At 50.2% G+C, this 27993-nt stretch overlaps 1 long non-coding RNA gene across 1 annotated transcript in view; it reads left to right on the top strand.

Annotated features, from left to right (window-relative positions):
- Positions 1-27534, top strand: part of LOC138296412 (uncharacterized) — a 64940-nt gene extending 37406 nt beyond the window's left edge. Inside the window, exon 4 of the long non-coding RNA XR_011203827.1 lies at positions 27324-27534. This is a non-coding gene — a long non-coding RNA (uncharacterized lncRNA). The remainder of the gene's footprint in view (positions 1-27323) is intronic.
- The last annotated feature ends 459 nt before the right edge of the window (positions 27535-27993 follow it).

Genomic DNA, 27993 nt, shown 5'->3' with positions numbered 1-27993 from the left:
GGGTTTTGCACGTTCCTGGGGGAGTGGGTGGTTAGCTCCTCCACCAAGGGAGGGCATTGGTTTACGAACCAGGGAGACTGGGCTCTCCACCAAGGTTTGTATATGAACTGTGGGTGTGGCAGGCTTGATGAAACCAGTCAGAAAATATGCCAGGATAGTTGGCTTTTGCAGGGGACACCTCTAAGGTGATCCCTGGGTGCATTTTATTATAAATCCAGTACTGGTACCAGTTTGAATTTATCATTCGGAGTGGTTTGATACCAAACAACCCAGGGTTCAGAGTAGCCATTATTTTGCTGGGAATCTCGTGTTGGCCAGTGTCCAGCACATACATTAAAATGGCAGCTCTATTCACTCACTATATCCCAGGTTTGCCAGGGACACGGTGGGAACATACTGCTCATTCAGCTGTGCCCTCACATATAGTATGGAGTAACCTGCCTAAGGTCTGTAAGGCCTGCTATAGGGGTGTCTTACCCATAGTTAATGCAGTGTACGGTGGACCGGGCACACAGGTAGTGTGCCAAGTAGAGTTTGTATTTTAGGTTTGCAGCAGGAGACTGTCTGCTATGACAGTGCTGTGCACATCTTGATGCATGTCCCTTGAGGTTGTCACAATCAGTGCCACTGCCACCAGGGGCTTATCCAAAGTACTGCATGCCCTGGGTACCTAAGTACCTTATTACTAGGGACTTGTAGTGATAGCTAAAGATGTATCCAATCACTTTTAAAATGTTTTAGGGAAAGAACACTGGTACCGGGAACCTAGTTAGCAGGATCCCAGTGCACTCCAGTCCAAGTTGCATTCGGAAACCAGGCAAAAATGTGGGGGAGTACTGCAATAAGGTGCCAGTCTCTCACAGTGCGGGTATATTCATCCAGTGCTTTCGCGTTCAGGGGTCGGGGTCCTCGGTCTTCCCTCTGTAGGCATCTTTGTGGGGGGGTCGAAAGGTCAACCCAGGGTGGGCACTTGCTCACAATCACCTGATGATTCTTTAGCTGGTTGGGCCACGTGGTCACCGGCCGTAGGGTGTCTGGTGAAGGGTGGTCAGGACTCACGTGTCTGGAGGTGTGCCAGAGTCCCTGGATGTTTCCTTCTTGGACAGGGCCACTGTCCACTGCAGTTCTTGGTCCTTTTGGGTGCAGGACAGACTTCTATAACTTGGTCGAGGTGGCTGGCCCCGCTGGATGCCTCACTGTTTTTGTGCAGGTTTTTTGAGGCAGTCAGTTGTCGTTGTCTTCTCTGCTGGGGGTTCAGCTCAGCAGTCCTTCTTCTTTCTTGTCAGGTCAGCCTGAATCTCATGAGCTGGGTTCAGGTAAGCCCTTAAATCCTGGATTTAGGGGGGTTACAGGGGTCAGAGGGCAGTAGCCAATGGCTACTGTCCCAGAGGGTGGCTACACCCCGTTCTTGTGTCCACTACCTTTGGGGAGGGGGACGCAAACCTAACCCTATTGGTTTCTGTTCTCCAAACTAAGATGGATGATTCTGCAGGAAGGGGGGGGGGGCAACCTCCGCTCTGGACACCCTAGGGATGGCCCTAGCTTTAGATGGCAGGGGGAGGGGTGAGTTTTGGGGGGTCACTCCTCCCTGCTTTCCATAATTTTCCTGATCACCTTGCTGCCAAAAGTGGGGCTTTGTCCGTGTGCGGACAACTCCACTAGCTGGAGTGCCCCATGGCACTGTAACAAGAGGCTTCAGCCTTTGAGGCTCACCATCAGCTCCTGCAGGTGTGATATTGGAAATGGCCCTTTTTGCAGGGTTATCCCCAAACGTTTTGCTGCCTTCCTACAATATTTTTCTGGTCCGTTTTTGACGGTTTATTGTCTGTGCACTTCACCACTTCTAATCAGTGCACAAGTGCTCCCTATAGAGCTTGTACCGTTTGGTTTATCCATGAGTGTCATATTTGATTTACTGGTAAGTCCTAGTAAAGTGCACTAGAGTTGCCCAGGGACTGTAAATCAAATGCTACTAGTGGGCCTGCAGCACATTAGTAGCCCTGTAACCATGGCTCGGACCTGCCACTACAGTGTCAGTGTGTGCAGTTTTAAACTGCCAATTCGACTTGGCAAGCTTACCCACTTGCCAGGCCTAAACCTTCCCTTTTTACTACTTGTCAGGCACCCCGAAGGTAGGCCCTTGGTAGCCTCATGGGCAGGTTGCAGTGTATGTTTAAGGGAGTACATATATGTAGGACCTTGACTCTGTATGTACTATTTCAAATTGAGAAGTAGTGTGCACAGAGTGCAAGGGTTCCCCTTAGAGGTAAGATAGTGGCAAAAAGAGATAATTCTAATGCTCTATTTTGTAGTAGTGTGGTCGAGCAGTAGGCTTATCAGAGGGTAGTGTTAAGCATTTGTTGTACACACACAGGACAATAAATGAGGAACACACACTCAAAGACTTACTCCAGGCCAATAGGTTTTTATATTGAAAAATAGCTTTTCTTAGTTTATTTTAAGAACCACAGGTTCAAGATTTACATCAAACACTTTAAATGCAAGGTACTTCACATAGATACTTTAGGAACTTTGAATAAACACAATATCATGTACAGTCTTTGTAGAAATGGCAATAAGCTATTTTAAGTGGACACAGTGCAAAAATCAACAGTTCCTGGGGGAGGTAAGTAAAGGTTAGTTTTGGAGATAAGACAGACACTTACAAGTCTCAAGTTTGGGGCATAGGCAGCCCACCATTGGGGTTTCAAGGCAACCCCAAAGTTACCACACCAGCAGCTCAGGGCTAGTCACGTGCACAGGAAAGAGGTATCCAAAACACATAGGCGTCTATGGGGAACAGGGGTGCTCCGGTTCCAGTCTGCCAGCAGGTAAGTACCTGCGTCCTCTGGGGGGGCAGACCACGGTGTTTTGTAGAGCACCGGGGGGGACACGAGAAGGCACACAAGGTACACCCTCAGTGGCACAGGGGCAGCCGGGTGCAGTGAGTAAAGCAGGCATCGGTTTTTAGGTTGAAATCAATGGGGGAGGGGGGGGGTCACTCTAGCGTTGCAGGCAGGCTCAGCGGGGGCTTCTCGGGACAGCCACCACCTGGGTGGGCTCGGCAGAGGGTCACCTGGGAGTCGCTCCTGCACTGAGGTTAGATTCCTTCAGGTCCTGGGGGCTGCGCGTGCAGTGTTGGTTCCAGGCGTCTGGTCCCTTGTTACAGGCAGTCGTGGTCAGAGGGAGCCTCTGTATTCTCTCTGCAGGGGTCACTGTGGGGGCCCAGGGGGGTCGTCTCTGGCTACTCACAGGCTTGCAGTCGCCGGGGAGTCCTCCCTGTGGTGTTGGTTCTCTGCATCTCGAGCCGGGGACGTCTGGTGCAGAGTGTAGTGTCTCACGCTTCCGGCAGGAAATGTGCAATCTTTGGAAGTTGTTTCTTTGTTGCAAATAAGTAGCTGGTTTTGAACAGGGCTCCTGTTCACAGGAGGTTCTTGGTCCTTAGGTTCAGGGCAGTCCTCTGAGGCTTCAGAGGTCGCTGGTCCCTGTTGGATGCGTCGCTGTTGCAGTTTTCTTTGAGTCCGGCGACAGGCCGGTACGGCTGGGTCGAAAGCAGTTGTCGTCTCCGTCTTGTCTGCAGGGCTTCAGGTCAGCAGTCCTTCTTGGTTTAGGTTGCAGGAATCTAGTTTCCCAGGTTCTGGGGAGCCCCTAAATACTGAATTTAGGGGTGTGTTTAGGTCTGGGAGGGCAGTAGCCAATGGCTACTGTCCTGGAGGGTGGCTACACCCTCTTTGTGCCTCTTTGCAGTGGGGAGGAGGGCACATCCCTAATCCTATTGGGGAATCCTCCAAACTCAAGATGGAGGATTTCTAAAGGCAGGGGTCACCTCAGCTCAGGACACCTTAGGGGCTGTCCTGACTGGTGGGTGGCTCCTCTTTGTTATCCTCATTATCACCTCCAGCCTTGCCGCCAAAAGTAGGGGCAGTGGCCGGAGGGGCGGGCATCTCCACTAGTTGGGATGCCCTGTGGTGCTGTAACAAAAGGGGTGAGCCTTTGAGGCTCACCTCCAGGTGTTAACAGTTCCTGCAGGGGGAGGTGAGAAGCACTTCCACCCAGTACAGGCTTTGTTCATGGCCAGCAACATGTCTCGTCTGTCGCAGGCTGGCAAAAACTAGTCTGCCTACACTAGAATTCTGGTTGGCATTCAGGGGGCATCTCTAAGATGCCCTCTGGGTGTATGTTACAATAAATTGCACACTGGCATCAGTGTGCATTTATTGTGCTGATAAGTTTGATACCAAACTTCCCAGATTTCAGTGTTACCATTATGGAACTGTGGAGTTCATGTTTGACCAACTCCCAGACCATTATGGCTACCCTGCACTTACAATGTCTAAGGTTTTGCTTGGCCACTGTATGGGCATAGTACTTATGCCCTCACCTGTGGTAGAGTGCACCCTGCCTTAGGGCTGTAAGGCCTGATAGAGGGGTGACTTACGTATGCCACAGGCAGTGGGAGGTAGGCATGGCACTCTAAGGGGAGTCCTATGTCGACTTAGTCATTTTCTCCCCACCAGCACACAAGCTGTGAAGCAATGGGCATTAGGGGCAATAGGATTAGGGATGTGCCCTCTTCCCCACAGGGAAGAGGCACAAAGAGGGTGTAGCCACCCTCCAGGACAGTAGCCATCGGCTACTGCCCTCCCAGACCTAAACACACCCCTAAATTTAGTATTTAGGGGCACTCCAGAACCTAGGAAACTAGATTCCTGCAACCTGAAGAAACGAGGAGGACCGCTGACCTACAAGCCTGCAGAGAAGACTGGCGACCACAACTGCTTTATCCCCAGCCCTACCGGACTGTCTCCAACTTCGAAAACCTACAACCAGCGGCGCATCCATCAGGGAACAGCGACCTCTGAAGCCTCAAAGGACTGCCCTGGATTAAAGGACCAATAAACTCCCTTGAACAATGGCCCTGTTCAAAACCAGCTACTTCTTTGCAACAAAGAAGCAACTTTCAAAGACTTCACGTTTCCCGCCGGAAGTGTGAGACTTCACACTCTGCACCCGACGCCCCCGGCTCAAGATCCAGAGAACAAAAACTACAGGGAGGACTAACCGGTGTCTGCGAGCCAGTGAGTGACAAGAGACGACCCCTCCCTGAGCCCCCACAGCGATGCCTGCAGAGAATCCAGAAGCGCCCCCTGACCGCGACCTCCAACAAGGGTCCGGCGCCTGGAACCAACACTGCACCCTCAGCACCCAGGACCTGAAGGAACCAAACTTCAGCGCAGGAGTGACCCCCAGGTGACCCTCTCCCTTGTCCAGGTGGTGGCTGTCCCAAGAACCACCCCCTGTGCCTGCCTGCACCACTAGAGTGACCCCCAGGTCCCTCCATTGAAACCAGACGCCTGCTTTGCACACTGCACCCGGCTGGCCCTGTGCTGCCGAGGGTGTATTTTGTATGCCTACTTGTGCGCCCAATCCTCCCTCCATCCCCCCCCCAGTCTGCCCCTAAGGACGCAGGTACTAAATTGCTGGCAGACTGGAACCAGAGCACCCCTGTTCTCCATAGGCACCTATGTGTTTTGGGCACCACTTTGACATCTGCACCTGACTGGCCCTGAGCTGCTGGTGTGGTAACTTTGGGGTTGCCTTGAACCCCCAACGGTGGGCTGCCTATGCCCCAGAACTGAGACTTGAAAGTGTTTTACTTTCCTCCTAATCTAACCTTTACTTACCTCCCCCAGGAACTGTTGATTTTTGCACTGTCCATTTTGAAAATAGCTTATTGCCATTTTTGCAAACACTGTATATGATAGTGCTTTTGTTCAAAGTTCCTAAAGTATCTAAGTGAAGTACCTTACATTTAAAGTGTTAACTGTAAATCTTGAACCTGTGGTTCTTAAAATAAACTATGAAAATATTTTTCAATATAAAAACCTATTGGACTGGAGTAAGTCTTTGTTCCTCATTTATTGCCTGTGTGTGTACAACAAATGCTTAAGAGTACTCTCTGATAAGCCTACTGCTCGACCACACTCCCACAAATAGTGCATTAGTATTATCTGATTTTGCCACCTTCTTACCTGTAAGGGGAAACCTTGGGATTTGTGCAGACTATTTCATACTTTGAAATAGTATACGCAGAGCCAACTTCCTACACATGGCCCCAGAGGTTCACACTCCTACTAAAGTCTTCTGCCCACCTCAAGGACCAATAGGTTTTGTGAATCCTAAGGACTTGCGGTTCTTACTCCCTATCAGTTGGTGGATACTGCTCAGAACTCCGAGGCTACAGCTCACTGTTAGGTGCCTTTGGATTCCAGCTCATCTTCTGATCACCTGATTTCATTGGACGGACTGGATAAGAACCAGTTTTTTCATCCATACAATGTGAGTCATAAAACTTCTTGGTACTAGAAATTGTTTATCCTCCAAATCCAGAGGGTAAAGTACATTGCGTATTTTGTTCCTCATCAGACAACCACATGAAGTCTTGTGTTTTTCCTTCACTTTCTTTTGCCTGTTATTGAAAGTCTTACTGTTACAGAAGCGTCAGCCTCCACTTCATATGTTCTGGAGAACGTAGCAAGGGAGAAAAGGACACTTAGGGCCTGATTCTAACTTTGGAGGACGGTGTTAAACCGTCCCAAAAGTGGCGGATATACCACCTACCGTATTACGAGTCCATTATATCCTATGGAACTCGTAATACGGTAGGTGGTATATCCGCCACTTTTGGGACGGTTTAACACCGTCCTCCATAGTTAGAATCAGGCCCTTAGTGATTTCATACCTGAAACGCCCAAAAAAGGCTCAACCATGTTGTCCTTCTAAAGTCTGACCTAAGCAGGGGAAAAGGCTGTAGAGTGTTGTTTGCTGCCCCCAGTTCCCATCTCAACCAGACCTGTATTTTCCTACTTGTATCTTGTTGTATCATACAAAAGTTAAGTACTTCGAAATTGACTGAGGTTTACCTTCCATTAGAGAAACCTTTCAAAAGTCTGTGTATGGATACCTACCTTCCATAAGCCACTACTTTGCCATGCAATCATCCACAACATTTTAGTTCCGCTACTTGAGGAAATCGGCGTAGTGACGTCTGTTCTTTTCTGTGCCACACGCTGATGTGGAGAAGAGATACCCTGTTAATTTTTTAAGTGTATTGGACCCTTTTGTTTGTTTTTTGTGTTGACCCTTGGCGCCTCATGATGTCCCCGAAGAACGGGTTCAAGCCTTGCGAGGCCTGTCACCATATGATGTCTGGGACAGATCGGCATCCGGTCCGTTTGTGTTTGTAGTGCAACCTGAAGTTGTGCTTTGAGTGCCAGGCCATGCACCCGAAGGCTTTGAGGGAGCAGTCCCTAAAGCTCATGAAGGCCCGACGCTCGACACTGCATCGTTCATGGTGTCACTCATGAGGAGTGTCTTGAGACTGTTCGCGGAGTCACCACCACTCATCATCATAATATTCGTGTAATTCAGGTCAGAGAAAGAAGTTGTCAAAGAAGGCCAGGCGTTTTCCAACTTCAACGCATCGCTCAGCCGATGCGATGTGGGAGGAGTGTCCTTGCTGTGCTCCGCACCTCCCCAGTTTTCCGTGAGCCAGGGCGACCCTTGCCAAAATCAATGTGTTTTGAGGCCATGCGCCTCATATTTGGTCATTCTGACCCTTCTGTGGCACCTTCGAGGCCTAGGGGTTCATATGAGGGCCCTTTTGGTTCCACGACAGCGTCTTTGGCCTCTGCCCCCAGTGGTCCCTCCGGATCCTTGCTGACCCTGGTCGTGCCATCGCGACCTTCCCCGACACCAGCTAGGTCATCAGTGCTTCTGACATTGGTGGTGCACACGATCAATGTTGACCCAATTCTTACCCACGATGACCCGGAGAAAGAACGGCGCCTGCCGACGCTGCTTCTGACTTCGATGTGGTTCTCACCCCAGATTGGGTTTGGACCCTTATTACTATGGGTACAAATACAAGGAAGGATAGGAGGGGACGCTGGACCCTTTAGAATACCAGCTAGATAACCCTGATTTGGACTGGGCACAGAAATAGGGTGAAGCTAATGGTCTGGATACTTCTCCAGATGCTGGCATGCATTCTCCTCCTACCGTGGCTACGATGGAGGGAACCTCTTATTCTGTTGTGGTCAGTAGGGTGGCTGAGGTCATTGACATGGAGCTGTCCACTGTAGCGGTCAGGACGAATCTCCTGACGGAGGTGCTTCAAGCTGGGGCTTCTACCGCCGAGCCTCCCCTTCAATGAAGCCCTTATTGATGTCCTTCCGGGTACTTGGTCCAGACCCAGAACATGGGCTCCTGTAAACAGTAGAATTGCTCGCCCCCATCAGCCTGCTCCAAACGACCCTAAATTCCTCGCCCAACACCCCTCACCTGAGAGCCTTTTCATCCAGGCATCATTGTCATCTGGTGCATTACTTTCCACTCCCCCGGATAGAGAATCAAAGACGAACTTGGTAAGAAGATGAGGTTTTCTTCCTCCAGTCTGGCGTTGCGGTCGGTGAGCACTGCATGCCTTTTGTGCTGCTTTAACCAATGCTTGTGGGATACGGTCGTGCAAGTTCTGCCGCAGATCCTGGAGAAGACCCGGGCTAACATCTCCCAAGCCTTTGCTGATGGGAGAGATGCAGCTAAGTTCACCATTCCCTGTGAAATGGACACAACCAATTCTACAGGTAAATGAGATGCGTAGACGGTGGCCTTGAGGAGCCATGCCTGGTTGAGGGCATCTGTTTTTCCAGGAAATGTCCAACAGACCCTCATGGACATGCCCTTTGATGGCACCTGTCTCTTTGGGGACAAGGCGGACTCAGCGCATGAGAGGTTTGAGTGCCGGGCTATGGCTCGATCCCTTGGCCTCTCTGTTTCACCTCACCGCCAACAGTCCATATTTTGCCCCTTTCGTGGCAACGGAACGGGCTTCCTGTTGGGTCCCTTTTACAGCCACCGGGGATGCAGAATCCTGCAGGCCCATGGGACAGGAAAACACAGGTTTGCCCACTCCACCCTGGTGCAGCCTCCAAACCTTCCTAGTCAGTACCCACCCTCATATACCAGTTGGTGGCAGGATTCGCATTCACCTGCCCCACTAGGAGACCATCACGACAGACAGGTGGGTTTTGCATATCATACAAAGGGGGTAATCCCCACCGGCCATGCCTCCATCTTACGGCCCCTTACCAGATGATCATCTGGCAATTCTCTGCTAGAAAGTCACGGCTCTCTTCGCCAAAGGTGCCATAGAGAGTGTCCCTGTGCCAGAAGTAGGTTGTAGTTGTTATTCCTGCTACTTTCTGGTGCCCAAAAAAGGCAAAGACTTATGTCCTATCCTAGACCTTCGGGCCCTCATTCTGTTCTGCAAGAAGAAGTTCAAAATGATCACTCTGGCTCAAGTCTTGTCTGCCTTAGACCCAGGAGACTGGATGGTAGCGTTATACTTGCAGGGTGCTTGTTTCCATATTCCCATCCTGCCTGCCCATGGGTACTGTCTACGATTCCTAGTAGATCACGAGCACTTTCAATTTACTGTGATCCCTTTGGGCCTTACCAGCACCCCTCGGGTGTTCACGAAAGTGATGGCGGTGGTTGCAGCTCATCTGTGCAGGTTAGGGGTTTCGGTCTTCCCCTATCTCGATGACTGGCTGTTGAAGGCAGACACGCCCCAGAAAGTTGTCTCCCACCTTCAGACTAAGGCGAACCTCCTGCATATATTGAGGTTCACTATAAACATGCCAAAGTCTCACTTGACTTCCTATCAGATGCTCCGTTTAATCTGGGCTGTTCTGGACACAGTGCAGTTTCGGACCTATCCTCCCAAAAAGCGAATCAAGAATATTCATGCTATGATTCTGATGTTTCAGCCTCTATCCTGGCTTTCGGTGAAAACAACTCAGAGGCTGCAGGGCCTCATGGCGTACTGCATCCTGCTAGTGACACATGCCAGATGGCATATGCGGGCTTTTCAATGGGACTTAAGTTCCAGTGGGCACAGCATCAGTGTAATCTCTCCGACATGGTCTAGATCTCGGAGGGGACTGTGAAAGATCTGCTGTGGTGGCTTTGGAATCTGGATCTCTTGCTTCCCCCAACCAGATATCTCAGTAGTGACAGATGCCTCGCTACTGGGATTGGGCGGCCACATAGGAGAGGCGTAGATCATAGGCCTCTGGTCTCATGCGGATTCTGGGCCCAACATCAACCTTCTGGAGCTCCAGGGAATCACGCTTGCATTGAAATACCTCTCTCAAAGGGAAAGTAGTGCAAGTGTTCACAGACGGCACTACTGGCATGTGGTACTGCAACAAACAGGGTGGAGTAGGGTCCTGGACACTTTATAAAGAGGCTCTGTGATTCTGGACATGGCTGGCACATCAGGGCATATCGCTGGTGGTTCAACATCTGGTGTGATCCCCAAGCGTCAGAGCAGACAAATGCAGTCATTGAGTCAGTCGATCTAGAATGGCGTCTACATCTAGAAAAGGTGCAAGGTCTCTTTCACAAATGGGGAGAGCTTTGGTTATCTGTTCGGCTCTGTAGAGAGCACTCAATGTCAGCTGTTTTGCATGTTGAAGTTTTCATGACTGCACTCGCTCTGCAACGCGTTTAGTCTTGAGTGGATCTCGGGCTCCCTTTACGCCTTCCTGCCAATACCACTTCTGGCCCAAGTAATCTTTGTGGCTCCAGACTGGGCACGGAGAGTACGGTATCCAGAGCTATTGAGCATGGCCACCGATCTTCCAGTCAGACTGCAAATTAGGGAGGCACTTCTGGTGCAGCAGCAGGGGATGGTTCTCCATCTGAAGCTGTCCAATCTTCGCTTTCCATGTGGCAATAGAGCGGCGGCAGTTGACGGCTTTTGACCTTCCACACGAAGTCTGTGAGTTTATCTTGGCAACCAGGAGTCCCTCCACCAAAATGGTATACGCTTGTCGGCATCAATTTGTGTCATGGTGTAGAAACAAGTCTCTTGATTTCCTCCACCGACCCTTTTCTGTTACCTGTATCATTAGCTCTTCGGAAGGTATGTATTTCCAGGATGTCGGCTCCGAAAAAGTCGGGGTTGAAGCCTTGCAGGGAATGTGGAGGTTGCATGTCTGTGACTGATCCGCACAACGATTGTCTTTGGTGCCTCAGTTCCGATCACGACTTCCAAGAAGGCGGATCCTGCCAAAAGATGAATACGAAGGCATTGAAGGAACGCGAGGCAAAGCTTTTCTTGGCAAGGTCCAAGAAGGAGAGGAAGCAGCACCATCGGTCCTCTTCTGGAAAGTCATCCCATAAGAAGTGACGTCATCGTGACTCCCGACGTCAGTCCAGAAGTCGGTCGAGGTCTCCATCGTCCCGGCACCAAAGGTCTTGGGAAGTGAGTCCGACTGTGTCCCCCTCAACCTGCGACGCCGCAAACGTCCCCGGCCCCGTCAGTCTTTGAAGTTGTGGATCCTCAGTCATCTGGCTTCGCCGGTGCATCCTGAACCTGAAGAGTCCAGCTCGGCACCGGCTCCACAGGCTTATCCTTCGTTCCCGGCTCCGGGTACGGATCCTGCGGCATTCCTTAATGCCATGTTCCAGATTTTTCAAAATATGGCTCCGGGAGGTGGTGCGCCAGCTGGCCCCACTGGTCCCCTGGCTTTCAATCTCGTTCCAGCTCCATATAAACCGATGCCGTTTATACCATTTTGTTTGGCTGGAGATTCAAGTCAGGCCCCTCTGCCGACAGTGCAGCCCTCGACGTCGAGGGAGAGACCTTTGATGCTGGTGTTGGAGGTGATGGGGTCGGATGTCGGCATCGGATGCGGGTGCCTTCTCCATGGCGCTTATGGATCCATCTGCGGCGTCGGTGGATCCGGAGAACCTGTCATGATGCCTTCCCGGCGCCATTCACCGACGTTGCTCTGCTCCATGACTTAGACTTTTAGAGGGGAATATCAGCAGCAATTCCTCGAAGAAGGGGAGATCACTGACCCCCAGGGTGATTTCCCTGGGTTGGACACAGCAAGTGGTCTTGAAACCTCTCAAATATGATCTGCCATCCCCTGATGAATATACAGAGGAGGCAGCCTCTTACCAATCTTATTAGGAAGGCCGCAGCATTTCTGGATCTTCCTTTACCGACGGCGCAGGTGAAGACCAACCTTTCGACTGAGGATTTGCATTCTGCTACAGCCGTGGTGGATCCTCTTTTACCATTTAATGAAGCCCTGATGGATCCGATCGAAGAGGTTTGGAAGAAGCCTGTTTTTTTCTTTGGCTGATAGTAGGTCGGTGGCCAGGCATTATAGATCTGCGCCTGGAGACCCGGAATTTTTATCCAAACACCCTTCACCAGAGAGCTTGGGGGTGCAAGCATCCTGCTCTTTGAGGTCGGCCCCTGGTTCGTTTCCGGGAGTACCCTCGGACCGGGAATCCAAATGGATGGACCAATCCGCCAGAAAGGTGTGTTCTTTTTGCAGCATGGCTCTAAAATTGCCAATGCAACATGTATTCTGGGAAGGTATATCCATGCCATAATGGATGCGACGAAGACTGTACTTCCGGACATGTGCCAGGATTTGTGTAGTCTTCTTTCGGACGCTCGGGTGGCGGCTACACAGGTTATTCAGACAGGGCTGGATACCACGGACTCTATTGCAAGAGCCATGGGGACTTCCGTTGCCTCCAGACGGCATGCGTGATAACGCACTTCCGGATTTTCGACAGACGTCCAGTCTATGTTGCTGGATCTGCCCTTTGATGGGGCAAAACTGTTTGGTTCAAAAGCGGACTCTTCGCTAGAGCGCTTTAAAGAATGTAGAGCCACAGCTAGATCTTTGGGTCTGCAGGCTGCTGCTACCCCATTTCGATCTCTTAGACGGCTGCATGTTTTTGGAAGAGGATCTTCCTTTCGTGGGAGATCGCAGCAGTCCTCCAGCCTCCCTTATCGCTCATACAGGGGGCGGGGTAGAGTCGGCACAAGAGGTGCCACCCAGCAGCAGCACCCTTCCTCTTCCGCTGGAGGCTTACCTCAAGGAAAGAAGCCCTAGTCCTCTCACCATTGTTTCTTATACCTCTCCGGTAGGTGGAGGCTTTCACTCTTTCTTCCCATATGGGAGTCTATAACAACAGACTTCATCAGTTTGGTGAGAAGAGGTTACGCCCTTCCCTTTCGGGAGATCCCGCCTCACTTCCCTCCCCGTCTTTCCTTTTTGTTCAGAAGATCATCTCTTGCTGTTACAACAGGAGGTTCTCTCCCTATTATTGAAAGGTGCAGTGGGGTTGGTTCCAGAGTAAGAAAGGGGTCAGGGGTGTTATTCCAGGTACTTCCTGATCCCCAAGAAGGATGGTCATCTGAGGCCTATTTTGGACCTGAGGATTTTGAATTGGTTCCTCAAACAGGAGAAATTAAAAATGCTGACTCTATCACAGGTGCTTTTGGTGTTGGACAAGGAGGATTGGATGGTGTCGGTCGGCTTGCAGGATGCTTATTTTCACATTCCCATTCTCAAGTCGCACAGGAAGTATCTCCGGTTTGTGGTGGGATCGCAGCACTACCAGTTTGCGGTCCTTCCTTTTGGTCTTACTTCCGCACCACGGGTCTTCACGAAGGTGATTGCAGTTGTTGCAGCACACCTCAGGAGAAAGGGAGTAGCAGTATTCCCTTACCTGGACGATTGGTTTATCAAAGCTGAGTCTCCGGGGCTTGTGCTGCGTCATCTGCAGCTGACAACCCAGTTGTTGTTCAGTCTGTGTTTTTCAATAAATGTGCCCAAGTCTCACCTAGAGCCCTCTCAACGTCTCCTGTTCATAGGGGCAGTACTGGACACAACATTGAATCGAGCCTTTCCTCCGCCACAGCGGATACGGGACATTCAGGCGCTGGTTCCAATGTTTCAAGAAGGAGCAGTAGTTCCGGTCCTCAAGGTCCTTTGTTTGCTCGGTCTGTTCGCTTCTTGCATTTTGTTGGTCACGCATGCACACTGGCATATGAGGGCTCTTCAGTGGTGCTTCCGCAAGGAGTGGCTTCAGCACAGAGGAGATCTCGGGGAATCGATGAGGGTCTCCAGAGACACTGCAGCGGATCTCCGATGGTGGGCTGTGGAAGGCAACCTTTCTCAAGAGAAGCCGTTCTCGCAGCCAACTCTGGTGGCCACAGTGATAACGGATGCCTCCACCGTAGGGTGGGGAGCTCATCTGGAGGATCTGGAGATCAAGGATCGTTGGTCTCCAGTAGAGCAGAGGTTTCATATTAATCTGCTGGAACTACAGGCGATTTGTTTGGCCCTCAAGGCCTTCCTCCCTTCACTTTGCGGTCAGTCAGTTCAGATTCTGATGGACAACACAACTGCGATTTGGTATATCAACAAACGGGGGTGTAGGGTCGTACCTTCTTTGCAGAGAGGCTCTGCGACTCTGGTCCCGGGTGCGGGACCATCGGCTTTGTGTAGTGGCAAACCATTTGGCCGGGGTCCTAAACGTACATGCGGACAAGCTCAGTCGCTTCTTCTCGGACAACCACGAGTGGTGTCTGCATCCGGATCTAGTTCTTTACATCTTTCGGATGTTTTTTTTTCCCTGAATAGACCTCTTTGCCACTCGAGAATGCGCATTGTCAGTCGTTATGCAGCCTCCAGTATCCGATGCAAGGAGCGTTGGGGGGCGCGTTTCAGATGTCCTGGTGCGACCAGTTGCTTTACGCGTTTCCTCCCATACCCTTGATTCCTCGGGTTTTGAGGAAGATTCGGCAAGACCGGGCCCAAGTCATTCTGAAAGCTCTGGATTGGCCATGAAGGGTGTGGTATGCAGACCTTCTCCGACTCACTATACCCTCCGCTCCGTCTCCCTCTCAGGGCAGACCTCCTTTCGCAGGGGCAGGTTCGACACACCACCTCCAAAGCCTGCAGCTTCATGCCTGGCGATCGAACGGGGCAACCGGAGTTCCTTTTCTCTCCCACCGAAGGTGGTGGACGTTCTTTTATCAGCCAGACGACACTCCACCAAGTTGGTCTATGCAAGTAGGTGGGATAATTTTGTTCGTTGGTGTGGGGAGAAGAAAATGTATCCCTTAAGTGCCCATCTTTCTGATGTTTTGTTGTTCGCGTTGTCATTGGCTCAGCGTGGTTGTGCTTTGCCCACGGTTAAGGGCTATCTTTCGGCCCTTTCGACTTTTTTTTATATCTTCCAGATCAGCCCTCCCTATTCAGATCTCCTTTGGTTGTTCGATTTTTGAGGGGGCTTACTAATAAATTTCCTCCCAGGCCTTTTATTATGCCGCAGTGGGACTTGAATTTGGTGTTGACTTCCTTGCTGCCCATTAGGATATTTGTTTTTCAAAACGGTGGCCATCACTTCGGCTAGACGTGTTAGCAAACTGCAGGCTCTTTCTGCTCACCCGCCTTTCACCACTTTTTATAAGGATTAGGTGGTTTTGAGGACAAGGGTGGCTTTCCTCCCCAAGGTGGTGTCTCCATTTCACTTGGGACAATCAATAACTCTCTTGACGTTCTACCCTCCTCCTCATCCATCTAAGGAGGAGGAAAGACTCCTTCGTCTGGACCCTAAGAGGGCTCTCAGTTTTTATGTCGACAGGACGAGAGAGTTCCGGTTGGATGAACAACTCTTTATTGGATACGTGAGGAAGGGGAAGGCCGTCCACAAGAGAGCGATCTCCAGGTGGGCCGTTCTTTGTATTAAAATATGTTACTCATTGGCAAAGAAGGATCCTCCTGAGGGGATCAGGGCTCATTCCACCAGGGCCAAGTCAACCTCATCGGCTTTGGCCAGAGGTGTTCTGATGGTGGACATCTGCAAGGCTGTGACTTGGTCTTCCCTCTACACCTTAGTGAAGCATTATTGTTTGGATGCAGAGGTGCGAATGGATGGCAATTTTGCGCGGTCGGTGCTGCAGGATTTCCTGGTTTGACCAGACAGACACCCTCCGAGGTGGTACTGCTTTGGGACTCTATTATTAGGTGAGGAATCCACAGGTAGTTGTATCCATCAGAAGAGCAAGTTACTTACCTTCGGTAACGCTTTTTCTGGTGGATATATTAGCTACCTGTGGATTCCTCACGGTCCCTCCCGCCTCCCAGTTGTCGGTCTGGTCATACCAGGATCGGCATGGGTGTGAAGAGACGAAGAAAGGGAAGGCGGTGCAGAAGTGTAACATCTCACGATGGGTGCTTCTTTGCATCAAAAAGTGCTACGCTTTGGCTAAGATTTTTTTTTGTTTTTTTTAAATACGTATTTATTTTTATTTATATTTTTGCCAACTTCATAGGGATTCGAGAGGTACCCATAGTTTGTGGGTTCCCCTGGAGGAGAACAAGAATTTATCCCAGACGACTCGGAGAGGCATCGGTCGACTGCACCATCGGCTTCAGTGGGGCCTATTCACCCAAGGTCTGATTCTGACCCTTTTTCCTATGGGGAGGAATTGGATGGATCCCTGGACCATTATGAATACCAGGATGACCATGCTGTGGACTGGGAACAGGATTTGGGTGAAGCCAGTGGTCTGGATACTTCTCCTGACGCTGGCATGCTGTCTCCTCCTAGTGTGGCTACGGCGAAGGAAGCAACTTACAGTATGGTGGTCAGTAGGGCAGCTGAGGTGCTTCAGCCTGGGGCTTCTACTTCAGAACCCCTTCTCTCATTCAATGAGGCCCTCACCGATGTCCTTTTGGGTACATGGTCCAAACCCAACACAGGGGCTCCTGTGAACAGGACTATTGCTAGCCGCCATTGGCCTGCACCGACCGACCCAAAATTCCTGTCCCAACACCCCACTCCTGAGAGTCGTGTTATCCAGGCTTCCACTTCTTCAGGCGCATTCCCTTCCGTACCCCAGGATAGTGAATCCAAAAGGCTGGAACAATTTGCCAAGAAGTTGTTTTCTTCCTGCAGCCTCGCACTGCGGTCTGTGAACACTGTATGTTTTTTGTGACGTTATACCCACTCCCTGTGGGTTACAGTTGCGCAAGTCCTGCCGCAGATACCGGAGGAGGCCCGTGCTATCGTCTCCCAAGCAGTGAAAGATGGGAGAGATGCAGAAAAGTTCACTATCCGTTGTGGGCGGGATACGAGAGACTTTCTGGGCAGATCGGTTGCAACAACAGTGGTCTTACGGCGCCATGCCTGGTTATGCACTTGTGGCTTCTCGGGGGATGTCAAACAGTCACTCATGGACATGCCCTTTGATGGCACCCGTCTCTTTGGAGACAAAGCGGACTCTGCCTTGGAGAGATTCAATGATTCCCAGTCTACGGCTCGGACCCTTGGTCTTTCCTCCGCCACTCGCCCACCGCATTCAGCTTTTCATCCATTTCGTGGAACACGGAAGGGGCACCCTGTCATGTCCTCAACCCAGCCATCGTGCCACGCACGCTGGGCAGCCTATGCATGGCCGAGGTCGCGGAATTCCACGTGGCTGTGAGACGGGGAACCATAGGTCTGTCCATTCCACCTCTGCCCCCCCCCCGCTGCAGTCTCCAAACCCTCCTAGTCCCGTCACTCCTACCCAGTTAGGGGCAGGATCCACCATCACCTGCCCCTCTGGGAACTTATCACCACTGATGGGTGGGTTTTGCAGATCATTCGGAAGGGCTACTCCTCCCCACCCTCCTTTGGAATCTGCAGCACCACACATGCCACCATCCTCCCATCATCCTCCGGAGGATCATTTTGTGCTTCTCCACCAGGAAGTCATGGCTCTCTTGGCCAAGGGAGCTATAGAAAGAGTCCCTGTGCCAGAAGTGGGTCGTGGTTGTTATTCCTGCAACTTTCTTATACCAACGAAGGACAAGGGCTTACATCCAATCCTAGACTTTCGGGTCCTGAACTACTTCCTCAAGAAGAAGAAATTAAAAATGGTCACCCTGGCTCAGGTTCTTTCTGCCTTAGACCCATGAGACTGGATGGTAGCGTTGGACTTGCAGGACGCTTATTTTCACATCCCCATCTTGCCTGCCCACAGACGTTACCTACGATTCATGGTAGGTCACGAGCACTTTCAGTTTACCATGCTCCTTTTCGGCCTTACCACCCCCCCTCTGGTGTTCACAAAAATGATGGCGGTGGTTGCAGCTCATCTGTGCAGGTTAGGGGTCTCAGTTTTCCTCTACCTCAATGACTGGCTGTTGAAGGCGCCTTCTCCCCAGACAGTCGTCTCTCACCTTCAGACTATGGCGAACCTCCTGCACAAGCTGGGGTTCACTATAAACGTGCCGAAGTCACACCTGACTCCCTCTCAGACGCTCACTTTCATTGGAGCTGTTCTGGATACAGTGCGATTTCTCGCTTATTCTCCAGACAAGCGAGTCCAAGACCTTCAGGCTATGATTCAGATCTTTCTTTCAGCCTCGGTCTTGGGTTTCGGTGAGTGTGAGCCTGCTGGGCCTCATGGCCTCCTGTCTCCTGCTAGTACACATGCCAGATGGCATATGCGCACTCTGCAGTGGGACCTAAAGTTCCAGTGGGCGCAGCATCAGGGAAATCGCTCAGACATGGTCCATATCTCGGAGGGGACTGCGAAAGACCTGCAGTGGTGGCTTTAGAATCCAAATTGTGTCAACAGCAGATCCCTCTCCCTTCCCCAACCAGATATCTCTATAGTGACAGATGCGTCACTTGTGGGTTGGTGTGGCCACATGGGAGAAGCAGAGATCAGAGGCCTCTGGTTTCCGGCGGAGTCGGGCTCCACATAAAAATGCTGGAGCTCCGGGCAATTAGGCTTAGGTCAAAAACATTCCTTCCCTCTCTAAGGGAAAGTGGTGCAGGTGTTCACAGACAACACTACCGCCATGTGGTACTCCAACAGACAACTCGGTCCTGGACCCTTTGTCAGGAAGCACTACGCCTCTGGACATGGCTGGAATATCAGGGCATTACGCTGATGGTTGAACATCTGGCTGGCTCTCAACGCCAGAGCAGACAAACTCAGCCGCCGACGCACAGTCGATCACGAATGGCGTCTCTATCTGGAGGTGACGCAAGGTCTCAAGTGGGGAGAGCCTTGGTTAGATCTGTTTGCCTCCACAGAGAACACGCAATGTCAGCTGTTTTGCACGTTGGAATTTTCGAAGACGGCACTCGCTCGGAGACGCTTTTCATCTCGAGTGGAGCTCCAGCCTCCTGTACGCCTTCCCGTCTAGCCCTCTTCTACCCAGAGTTCTCAAGAAAATCAAGTACGACCGGGCCCAAGTTATCTTGGTGGCTCCGGACTGGGCTTGAAGAGTGTGGTATCCAGAGCTATTGAGCATGTCCATCCATCCTCCACTCAGACTGCCTCTTTGGGCGGATCTTCTGTCACAGCAGCAGGAGACGGTTCTCCACCGGCACCTGTCCAACCTCCACCTTCATGCGTGGAGATTGAGCTGCAACAGTTGAATGCATTTGCCCTTCCACCCAAAGTCTGCAATGTTTCTTGGCAGCCAGGCATCCATCGACTAAAACTGTATATGCCTGTCGTTGGAATATATCTTGTGGCATGGTGTACCAACAAATCTGTTGATCACATTTGTGCCCCTCTGTCAGAGGTTCTTCTGTTCATTATTTAGCCCAGCAGGGCTCTGCTTTGGGCACCCTTAAAGGTTACCTGATCAGCCCTCACTCTTTAAATCTCCTTTTGTCAGTAGGTTCTTAAAAGGGCTCACCCACTTATTATCTCCCACTCCATTTATTATGCCTCAGTGGGATCTTAATCTTGTACTTACTTATTTAATGTGTACCCCCTTTGAGCCAATGCATAATTGTCCCTTGCGGATCCTCGCATTCAAACTGTCTTTCTTTGTCGCTATCACCTCTGCTTGCAGGGGAGTGAGCTCCAGGTGCTTTCTTCAATGCCTCCAAACTTGTCTGTACACCCTGACAAAGTGGTGTTACGCATTAGAGCTTCATTCCTTCCTAAGGTATTTACACCATTTTATGTAGGCCAGTCCATCACTTTGCCTACCTTCTACTCACTCCCACACCCTTCCCATGAGAAGGGGAGAGACTCCACTGTCTGGACCCAAAAAGAGTGTTGGTGTTCTACCTCCATTGTACTAAAGATTTCCAGGTGGACAATCAACTCTTTGGCTATGTGGGTGCTAAGAAAGGGAAGGCGGTGCAAAAGCATATCATCTCTCGATGGGTGCTTCTTTGCATCAAAATGTGCTACACTTTGGCTAAAAAGCAACCTCCTGAAGGCTTGCGTGCTCATTCCAACCTAGAAATTGCGGCTTCCACTGCGTTAGCACGCGGAGTTCCTGTCCTGGATATCTGTCGGGCAGCTACATGGGCATCCCTGCACACGTTTGATAAGCATTACTGCCTGGATAGTCAGGTCCGTCGAGGCGGCTACTTTGGTCGTTCAGTCCTGCAAGACTTTCTAGTATGATCTTATCTTTGTTCGCAGCCCACCACATAGGATGGCATTGCTTGGGTATCAATTCTAAGGTAAGGAATCTGCAACTAGAAGTCTCTATCAGATGTACAGGTTAGTTGCCTTCGGTATTTGAAATATCTGGTGGGAGACACATTCTAGTTGCAGCTTCCTTACCGCCCGCCCATCCTCCCCGCTTTGCGAAATTATTTCTGGGGACAGGTGTTCCACCCTTTCAGGTCCTTAGCTCTGTCACACCAATCTCAGTGTTCTTAGCGGCTCTGCGCTCTGGCGTGGAAAGTCGTTAAAAGAAACTGACATCACTGCGGGAGGGCGGCGTCAGTGTACTACTCCAGACGTCATCAAGGCATCAGTCGATGCCTGCGGAGTCTAACAACGCCACCTACAGACCCCCAAGGGTATTGCTCGAAGAAAAATCTCCAGATACAGTCTAACGCCTGGGGGGAAATTCTAAGGTAAGGAATCTGCAACTAGAATATGTCTCTACCAGATATTTCATTACCGAAGGTAAGTAATTTGTACTTTAGGCCATTTGTGAGCTTGCATAAGGGGTCGCACCCCTTATCAGTATAAAGGTTTAAAAAAAATGTAAAAAAAACCCTGGTTTCTAGTGGCTTCTGCACCCCACCCCCTGCCAAAAGGGGCAGATCGGCCTAATTAATAAAGGCCAATCTGCCCCCTGGGGGGAGGGGCAGAAATGATCTTTTAAAAAAATTGCTTGAGGGGGGAACAACCCTTGCCTAAGGAGTCACTCCTGTTCTCAATATAAATAAAAGCATCCCTGGTGCCTAATGGCTTCTGCCCTCCCTGGGGGCAGATCAGCCTATTTCTGATGGATACAACTACCTGTGGATTCCTCACCTAATGAATACTCCCATTGCGCCAGCGTTCGACGGAAATCTTCTTCCTAGCTTCTGCACGTCGACGAGGACGTCACAGTTGCCCACGCGACGCTGTCTGACGTCATACAGGCAATAAGAGGTCCTCGCCGACGTCAGTTCACTTTTTTCCGTGCCATTCGAAACGGTTATCTTAGAGGGAGCTACTGTTGCTGTTCGACAGTTACAGTGTGTTTTTTGGATCTATTTTTTTCTTTGAGATTACAATGTCGCAAAGAAAGTCAGGATTCAAGCCCTGCCGTGAGTGTGGGGGCAAAATGTCGGTAACTAACTAAGACTGTTTGTGGTGTCTTAGTTCCGATCATGATGTTGACAAGTGCGATTCGTGTCAACATATGAATCCTAAGGCCCTGAAAGAGCGCGAGGCTAAGCTTTTTCTGGCGAAGTCGAAAAGGAAGGAAAAGAGATGTCATCGAAAATCCTCGTCACCGAAGTCTCATCCGCGTCATCGGGACTCCCGGCGTCATCGAGAATCACGGCGCCGGTCGAGTAAAGAGAGGTCGAGGTCACTATCAACTCGACGTCTGAAGACTTGGGAGGTCAGTCCCACTGTCACTCCCCATCCGGCGACGCCGTTGCCTTCTCCAGCCTCACCGACTTCGCCCGGGTCATCGGGCCAACCACCTTCAGTGTTTGAGGTTCCGCAGCCTCAAATATTTTCTCCGTCGTTGCAGACGTCGAGGTCGGTGTCGCCTTCGAACCAAGCACCCCAGTACCCGGCTTTCCCGGCCCCTGGAGCTGATAGTACCGCATTTTTAAATGCGATGTTTTCCATCTTCCAGCAGATGGCTCCAGGTGGTGGACCGGCTGGTCCTTCGGGCCCTTTGGCCTTCAACATGGGTGCTCCGGCTCCGCTTCGACCGGCACCCTTTATGCCCTTTCTCCCCCTGGGGAACGTGGGCTCGGCGCCGGTATCGGCTCCGGTGGCTCCTGAGACTTCGGCTCCGGTGGCTTCGATGTTTCAACCAGTGGCGCCGTCTAGACCTCCTGCAACTCCGAAGCAGTCTTCTCTCCATGCGACTCCTCGATCGGAGTCGTTCTTCAACATCAGCTGACGCCATGTCGACGCCGAGGATAGAGGAGAGGCTGCACTCGAGGAGGCTTGCTCTCCACCGTCTTGAAGAGCAGGAGTACCAGAGACAAAACATGGAGGAAGGAGAGATTGAGGACTCTCGTGAGGGTCTCCATGGGCTGGACACTGCTAGTGGCCTAGATACTTCCCCCGAGTGGGACTTGTCATCTCCTGGGGAGTATACAGAAGAGGCGGCCACTTTTTATTCTGTTATCAGGAAGGCAGCTAGCTTCTTGGATCTTCCTTTGCTGGTAACTGAAGCCAAGCAGAATTTGTTGACAGAGGTGTTGCACCCGGCCTCTACATCGGCAGAACCACTTTTGCCGTTCAATGAGGCTTTGCTGGACCCTGTTTTGGAAGTCTGGAAGAAGCCGGGGTCTTCTTCAGCTGTCAATAGATCTGTGGCTAGGAGGTATCGGGCTGCACCGGCTGACCCTGGTTTTCTTACCAGACATCCAACACCTGAAAACTTGGTGGTCCAGGCTTCCTGCTCGGCAAGGTCTGCTCCTGGCTCTTTTCCATCTGTGCCCTCGGATAGAGACTCCAAGAAGATGGACATGGCATCCAAAAAGGTGTTCTCTTCATGTAACATGGCATTGAAGTCCACCAATGCTACATGTATTTTAGGAAGATACATTTATGCCCTGATGGCCGAGATTGCATCAACGCATACGGAGGTCCCTCAGGGGCTGTTAAATCTAGTATTGGACGCTCAGGCAGCTGCAACTCTGGTTATCCAATCTGGGTTGGATACAACTGACTCCATTGCTAGGGCAATGGGCACTGCTGTAGTTACGAGGAGGCAGGCTTGGCTTCGTAACTCATGATTTTCCTCTGATGTGCAGTCAACCCTACTGGACCGTCCTTTTGTTGGGAACAAGCTCTTTGGTGCCAAGGCGGATTCGGCCTTAGAGAGGTTCAAGGAGAGCAGGGCCACGGCCAAGTCGCTGGGCTTGCAAGCCACTTCTTCTGCCTCCTCCAGATTTTTTAGGAGGATTTGATTGTGGCTCCTCCTCCTCCTCCTTTCGAGGGAAATTCCAGAAGCCTACCTCTGCTCTCTCCTATAGATCTTTTAGAGGGAGGGGTAGGGTCCGTACCAGGGGAGCCTCTCAGCAGCACTCTGCCTTTTCCTCTTCCTCTGGAGGGGTGCAGCAGGGGAAGCAGCCTTAGGCTTCCACCAATTCCCACTCACTCCACTCCTGTAGGGGGGAGGTTACTGAATTTTCTCCACAAGTGGGAGGTCATAACTTCAGACTCCTGGGTTACCAGCATTGTGAGAAAAGGCTACACCCTTCCCTTTTGGGACTTTCCGCCCCCCATCCCGCCCCGCCCATCTTCTTGTTCAGAAGAACACCTCCTGTTGTTGGAACAGGAGGTTCAAGTCCTCCTTTCAAAGGGCTCTGTGGAGTTGGTTCCAGAGCAATAAAGGGGTCAAGGTTGTTATTCAAGGTACTTCCTGATTCCCAAGAAGGATGGTCGTTTGAGACCAATCCTGGACCTAAGGATCTTGAATTGGTTCCTCAAACAGGAAAAGTTCAAGATGCTGACCCTAGCTCAGGTGCTTTTGGCACTGAACAATGGAGATTGGATGGTGTCTGTCGACTTGCAGGATGCTTACTTTCATATCCCGATACTCAGGTCGCACAGGAAGTATCTCCGTTTTGTGCTGGGGTCGCAGCACTATCAGTTTGCGGTCCTCCCGTTTGGTCTTACTTCAGCACCTTGCGTCTTCACGAAGGTGATGTCGGTGGTTGCGGCAGAGCTCAGAAGGAATGGGATAGCAGTATTTCCTTATCTAGACGACTGGTTGATCCAAGCCTGGTCTCCGGAGCTCGTGTTGCATCACCTGCAGTCGACAACCCAGTTGTTGTTCGACCTGGGCTTTTGGGTGAACATGCCCAAATCTCACCTAGAGCCCTCTCAGCGCCCCCTGTTCATAGGGGCAGTACTGGATACAACATTGAACCGAGCCTTTCCTCCGCCTCAGCGGATTCAGGACATTCAGGCGTTGGTTCCAATGTTTCAAAGTGGAGCAATCATTCCAGTCCTCAAGGTCCTACGTCTGCTCGGTCTGTTTGCTTCTTGCATACTGTTGGTCATGCATGCTCGCTGGCACATGAGGGCTCTTCAGTGGTGCCTCCGAAGGCAGTGATCTCAACACAAAGGAGATCTCGAAGGCTCGGTGAGAATCTCCAGAGATGCTGCCATGGATTTGAAATGGTGGATTGCGGACGGCAATCTTTCCAGGGGAAGGCCGTTCTCGCAAGCTACGCCTGTGGCCACAGTAATAACGGATGCTTCCACTCTAGGGTGGGGAGCTCATCTGTGGGACCTGGAGATCAAGGGACTTTGGTCTCCAGTAGAACAGGTGTTTCATATCAATCTGTTGGAGTTACGGGCTGTACGTCTGGCTCTCAAGGCCTTCCTCCCGTCCCTTCTTGGTCAGTCGGTTCAGGTCCTGACGGACAACACTACTGCGATGTGGTATATAAACAAACAGGGAGGGGTAGGGTCGTACCTTCTCTGCAGAGAAGCTCTACGGCTATGGTCCTGGGCAAAGGACCATCAGATTTGCTTGGTAGCAAATCATCTGGCCGGAGTCTTGAACGTACGTGCGGACAATCTCAGTCGCCATTTCTCGGCCGATCACGAGTGGCGTCTCCATCCAGATCAAGTCCAGTTAATCTTCCAGATGTGGGGGTTTCCTCAGATAGATCTGTTTGCCACCCGGGAGAACTCGCACTGCCCGTTATTCTGCAGCCTCCAGTATCCGGTACAAGGAGCTTTGGGGGATGCGTTTCAGATGACCTGGTGCGACCAGTTGCTTTAAGCGTTTCCCCCCATACCCTTGATTCCTTGTGTGTTGAGTAAAATTCGCCAAGACCGGGCTCAAGTCATCTTAATTGCTCCGGATTGGCCAAGGAGGGTGTGGTACTCGGACCTTCTCCAACTCTCACTGTGCCCTCCGCTCCGTCTCCCTCTCAGGGCAGACCTCCTCTCGCAGTCGCAGGGGCAGGTTTTACACCCCCACCTCCAGAGCCTGCACCTTCATGCCTGGAGATTGAACGGGGCAACCTGAGTTCTTTCTCTCTCCTGCCTGATGTAGTGGATGTTATCTTATCGGCCAGGCGACACTCCACTAAATCTATCTATGCTAATAGGTGGTCTAAATTTGTGGTTTGGTGTGGAGAGAGGCAGATTGATCCCTTACGTGCTCATTTGTCAGATGTTTTATCTTTTGCTTTGTCTTTAGCACAGAGGGGTTGTGCAGTGGCTACTGTTAAGGGTTACTTGTTTGCCTTGTCAGCCTTTCTTTGTCTTCCAGACCAGCCTTCTTTATTTAAATCACCAATAGTACTTAGATTCTTGAAGGGCCTTATGAATAAAATCCCTCCAACTCCTTTCGTTATGGCTCAATGGGATTTGACTGTGGTTCTAACTTTCCTTATGGGGGTCCCCTTTTGAGCCTATGCATTCTTGCCCCATAAGATTATTGGTTCTTAAAACGGTTTTCCTGGTTGCAATTACCTCTGCAAGGAGAGTGAGTGAGTTGCAGGCTCTATTGGTAAAACCCCCTTATACATCTTTTTATGGGGATAAGGTGGTGTTGAGGACGAAGGCTGCTTTCCTTCCGAAGGTTGTTTCACCCTTTCATTTGGCCCAGACAATTACTCTATCCACGTTTTATCCTCCGCCTCATCCGTCAAAGGAAGAAGAGAGACTACACCGCTTGGACCCAAAGAGGGCGCTAAGCTTTTATATAGACAGGACAAAGGATTTCAGGCTGGAGGATCAGCTTTTCATCGGATACGTGGGAAAGAGGAGAGGAAAGGCAGTCCACAAGAGAACACTCTCCAGGTGGGTTGCTCTTTGCATTAAAATGTGTTGCTCTTTAGCAAAGAAGGATCCTCCTGATGGTATAAGAGCTCATTCCACCAGAGCTAAGTCGGACTCTTCGACCTTGGCTAGGGGTGTTCCTGTGGTCGACATCTGCAAGGCCGCAACTTGGTCATCCCTTCATACTTTTGCGAAGCATTACTGCTTGGACTCTGAGGTCAGAAGGGATGGCCATTTTGCACGGTCAGTGCTGCAGGATTTCTTGGTTTGACCATTCAGGCACCCACCACCGAGTGCGGTACTGCTTTGGGACTCTATTCATTAGTTGAGGAATCCACAGGTAGTTGTATCCATCAGAAGAATGAGTTACTTACCTTCGGTAGCGACTTTTCTGGTGGATACATTAGCTACCTGTGGATTCCTCGCGGTCCCACCCGCCTCCCCGTTGCCTGTTTGGTCTAACCAAGTAATTCTTGAGTGTGCTCCTCTTGGTTTTGAGGATTTGTATATATTATGTATATATGTTTATATCTATATATATATATATATATATATATATATATATATATATATATATATAGTTAATATATTTATTTACTTTAAAAAAAAAAATGGTAGGTTGAATTCTCAGAATGATGTGTTTGTTTGGAATATCATTAAATATTACTATTGTTCTTTCATCTCAATGGCCTATTATTCTCAGGCACGTAAATAAATGTTGGTACTCACGTGGGCGAGGACCTCTTATTGCCTGTATGACGTCAGACGGCATCGCGTTGGCAACTGCTCGTCGACGTGCAGAAGCTAGGAAGAAGATTTCCGTTGAATGCTGGCGCAATGGGAGTATTCATTAGGTGAGGAATCCACAGGAAGCTAATGTATCCACCAGAAAAGTCGCTACCGAAGGTAAGTAACACGTTCTTTAATAGCATTATGTCCATGGCAGTGAAGGGGTTAAGGACATGAAGACAACACCCGCTTTAGCAAGAGGTTTCTGTTGACCCGGTGACAAAGTTGATGCAGGATACATTTGGGACTTTCCTATGGTAGTAGTATGACTGTTTTGCCATTATCATGCTTTTGAATACTGTATTTGAGATTTAAGGTGACATTGCTATTTGCGTGCCCTCCACTTGAACGTCATATTGGTTCTGCATGGAATAGTTACAAGGTGTATTTTCTCTTCTAGGGAATGACGGCTCCAAACGGGAATGAACAAGAAGGAACTGACCATTTTTATCTCACGAAGAAAGAGGGGACATAAACATGGACTATGTTATTAATTTAGAGTTTGATAGGTTATGTGGAATACCCCTTCCCTAAGATTTCTGTGAAATAAAGGTTTATTTTTCTAATTGTAAAGGCTGCTGATTAATAAAATGGACAAAGGAAATGCATAATCCATGGCTCCGGTCTTGAGATTGAATCATAGTTCATATTTTCAATAATTATCAAAAGTAAATGTGCTTTGCTAATGTGTCCCTCATTAGTGCTGACCTACCATTAGTATTTTTTAGTGAAAGCTAACTACCCAACTGCATCTCCAATAACTTTTTTTTAACCAGTTTTAAATTGCATTTTCAATATCACAATCTTGAATAAATTACATCTATGAAAGTTACATTATCATTAGTAAAATCCGCAATCCAGCTACATCGTCATTAATAAAATAGTTTCACATCAGTATCAGCAGGAGTCCTTGGTTCAGTCCTTAAACAGCAACATTGGAAAAAAACAAGTCATGTGTTGATGTTAACTCACATTCTGCCATTACCATAAGTGTTATTCAATCTTCCTATCTCAAGCAGGTACTGCAAACATTGAAAATCAACAGTGACATCCATGAAGCTATAATGGCC

This window comes from Pleurodeles waltl, chromosome 5 (assembly GCF_031143425.1).
Source record: "Pleurodeles waltl isolate 20211129_DDA chromosome 5, aPleWal1.hap1.20221129, whole genome shotgun sequence".
NCBI lineage: Eukaryota > Metazoa > Chordata > Amphibia > Caudata > Salamandridae > Pleurodeles > Pleurodeles waltl.
Note: the sequence above shows the minus strand (reverse complement) of the source record. Positions and strands in the feature narration are given on the sequence as shown.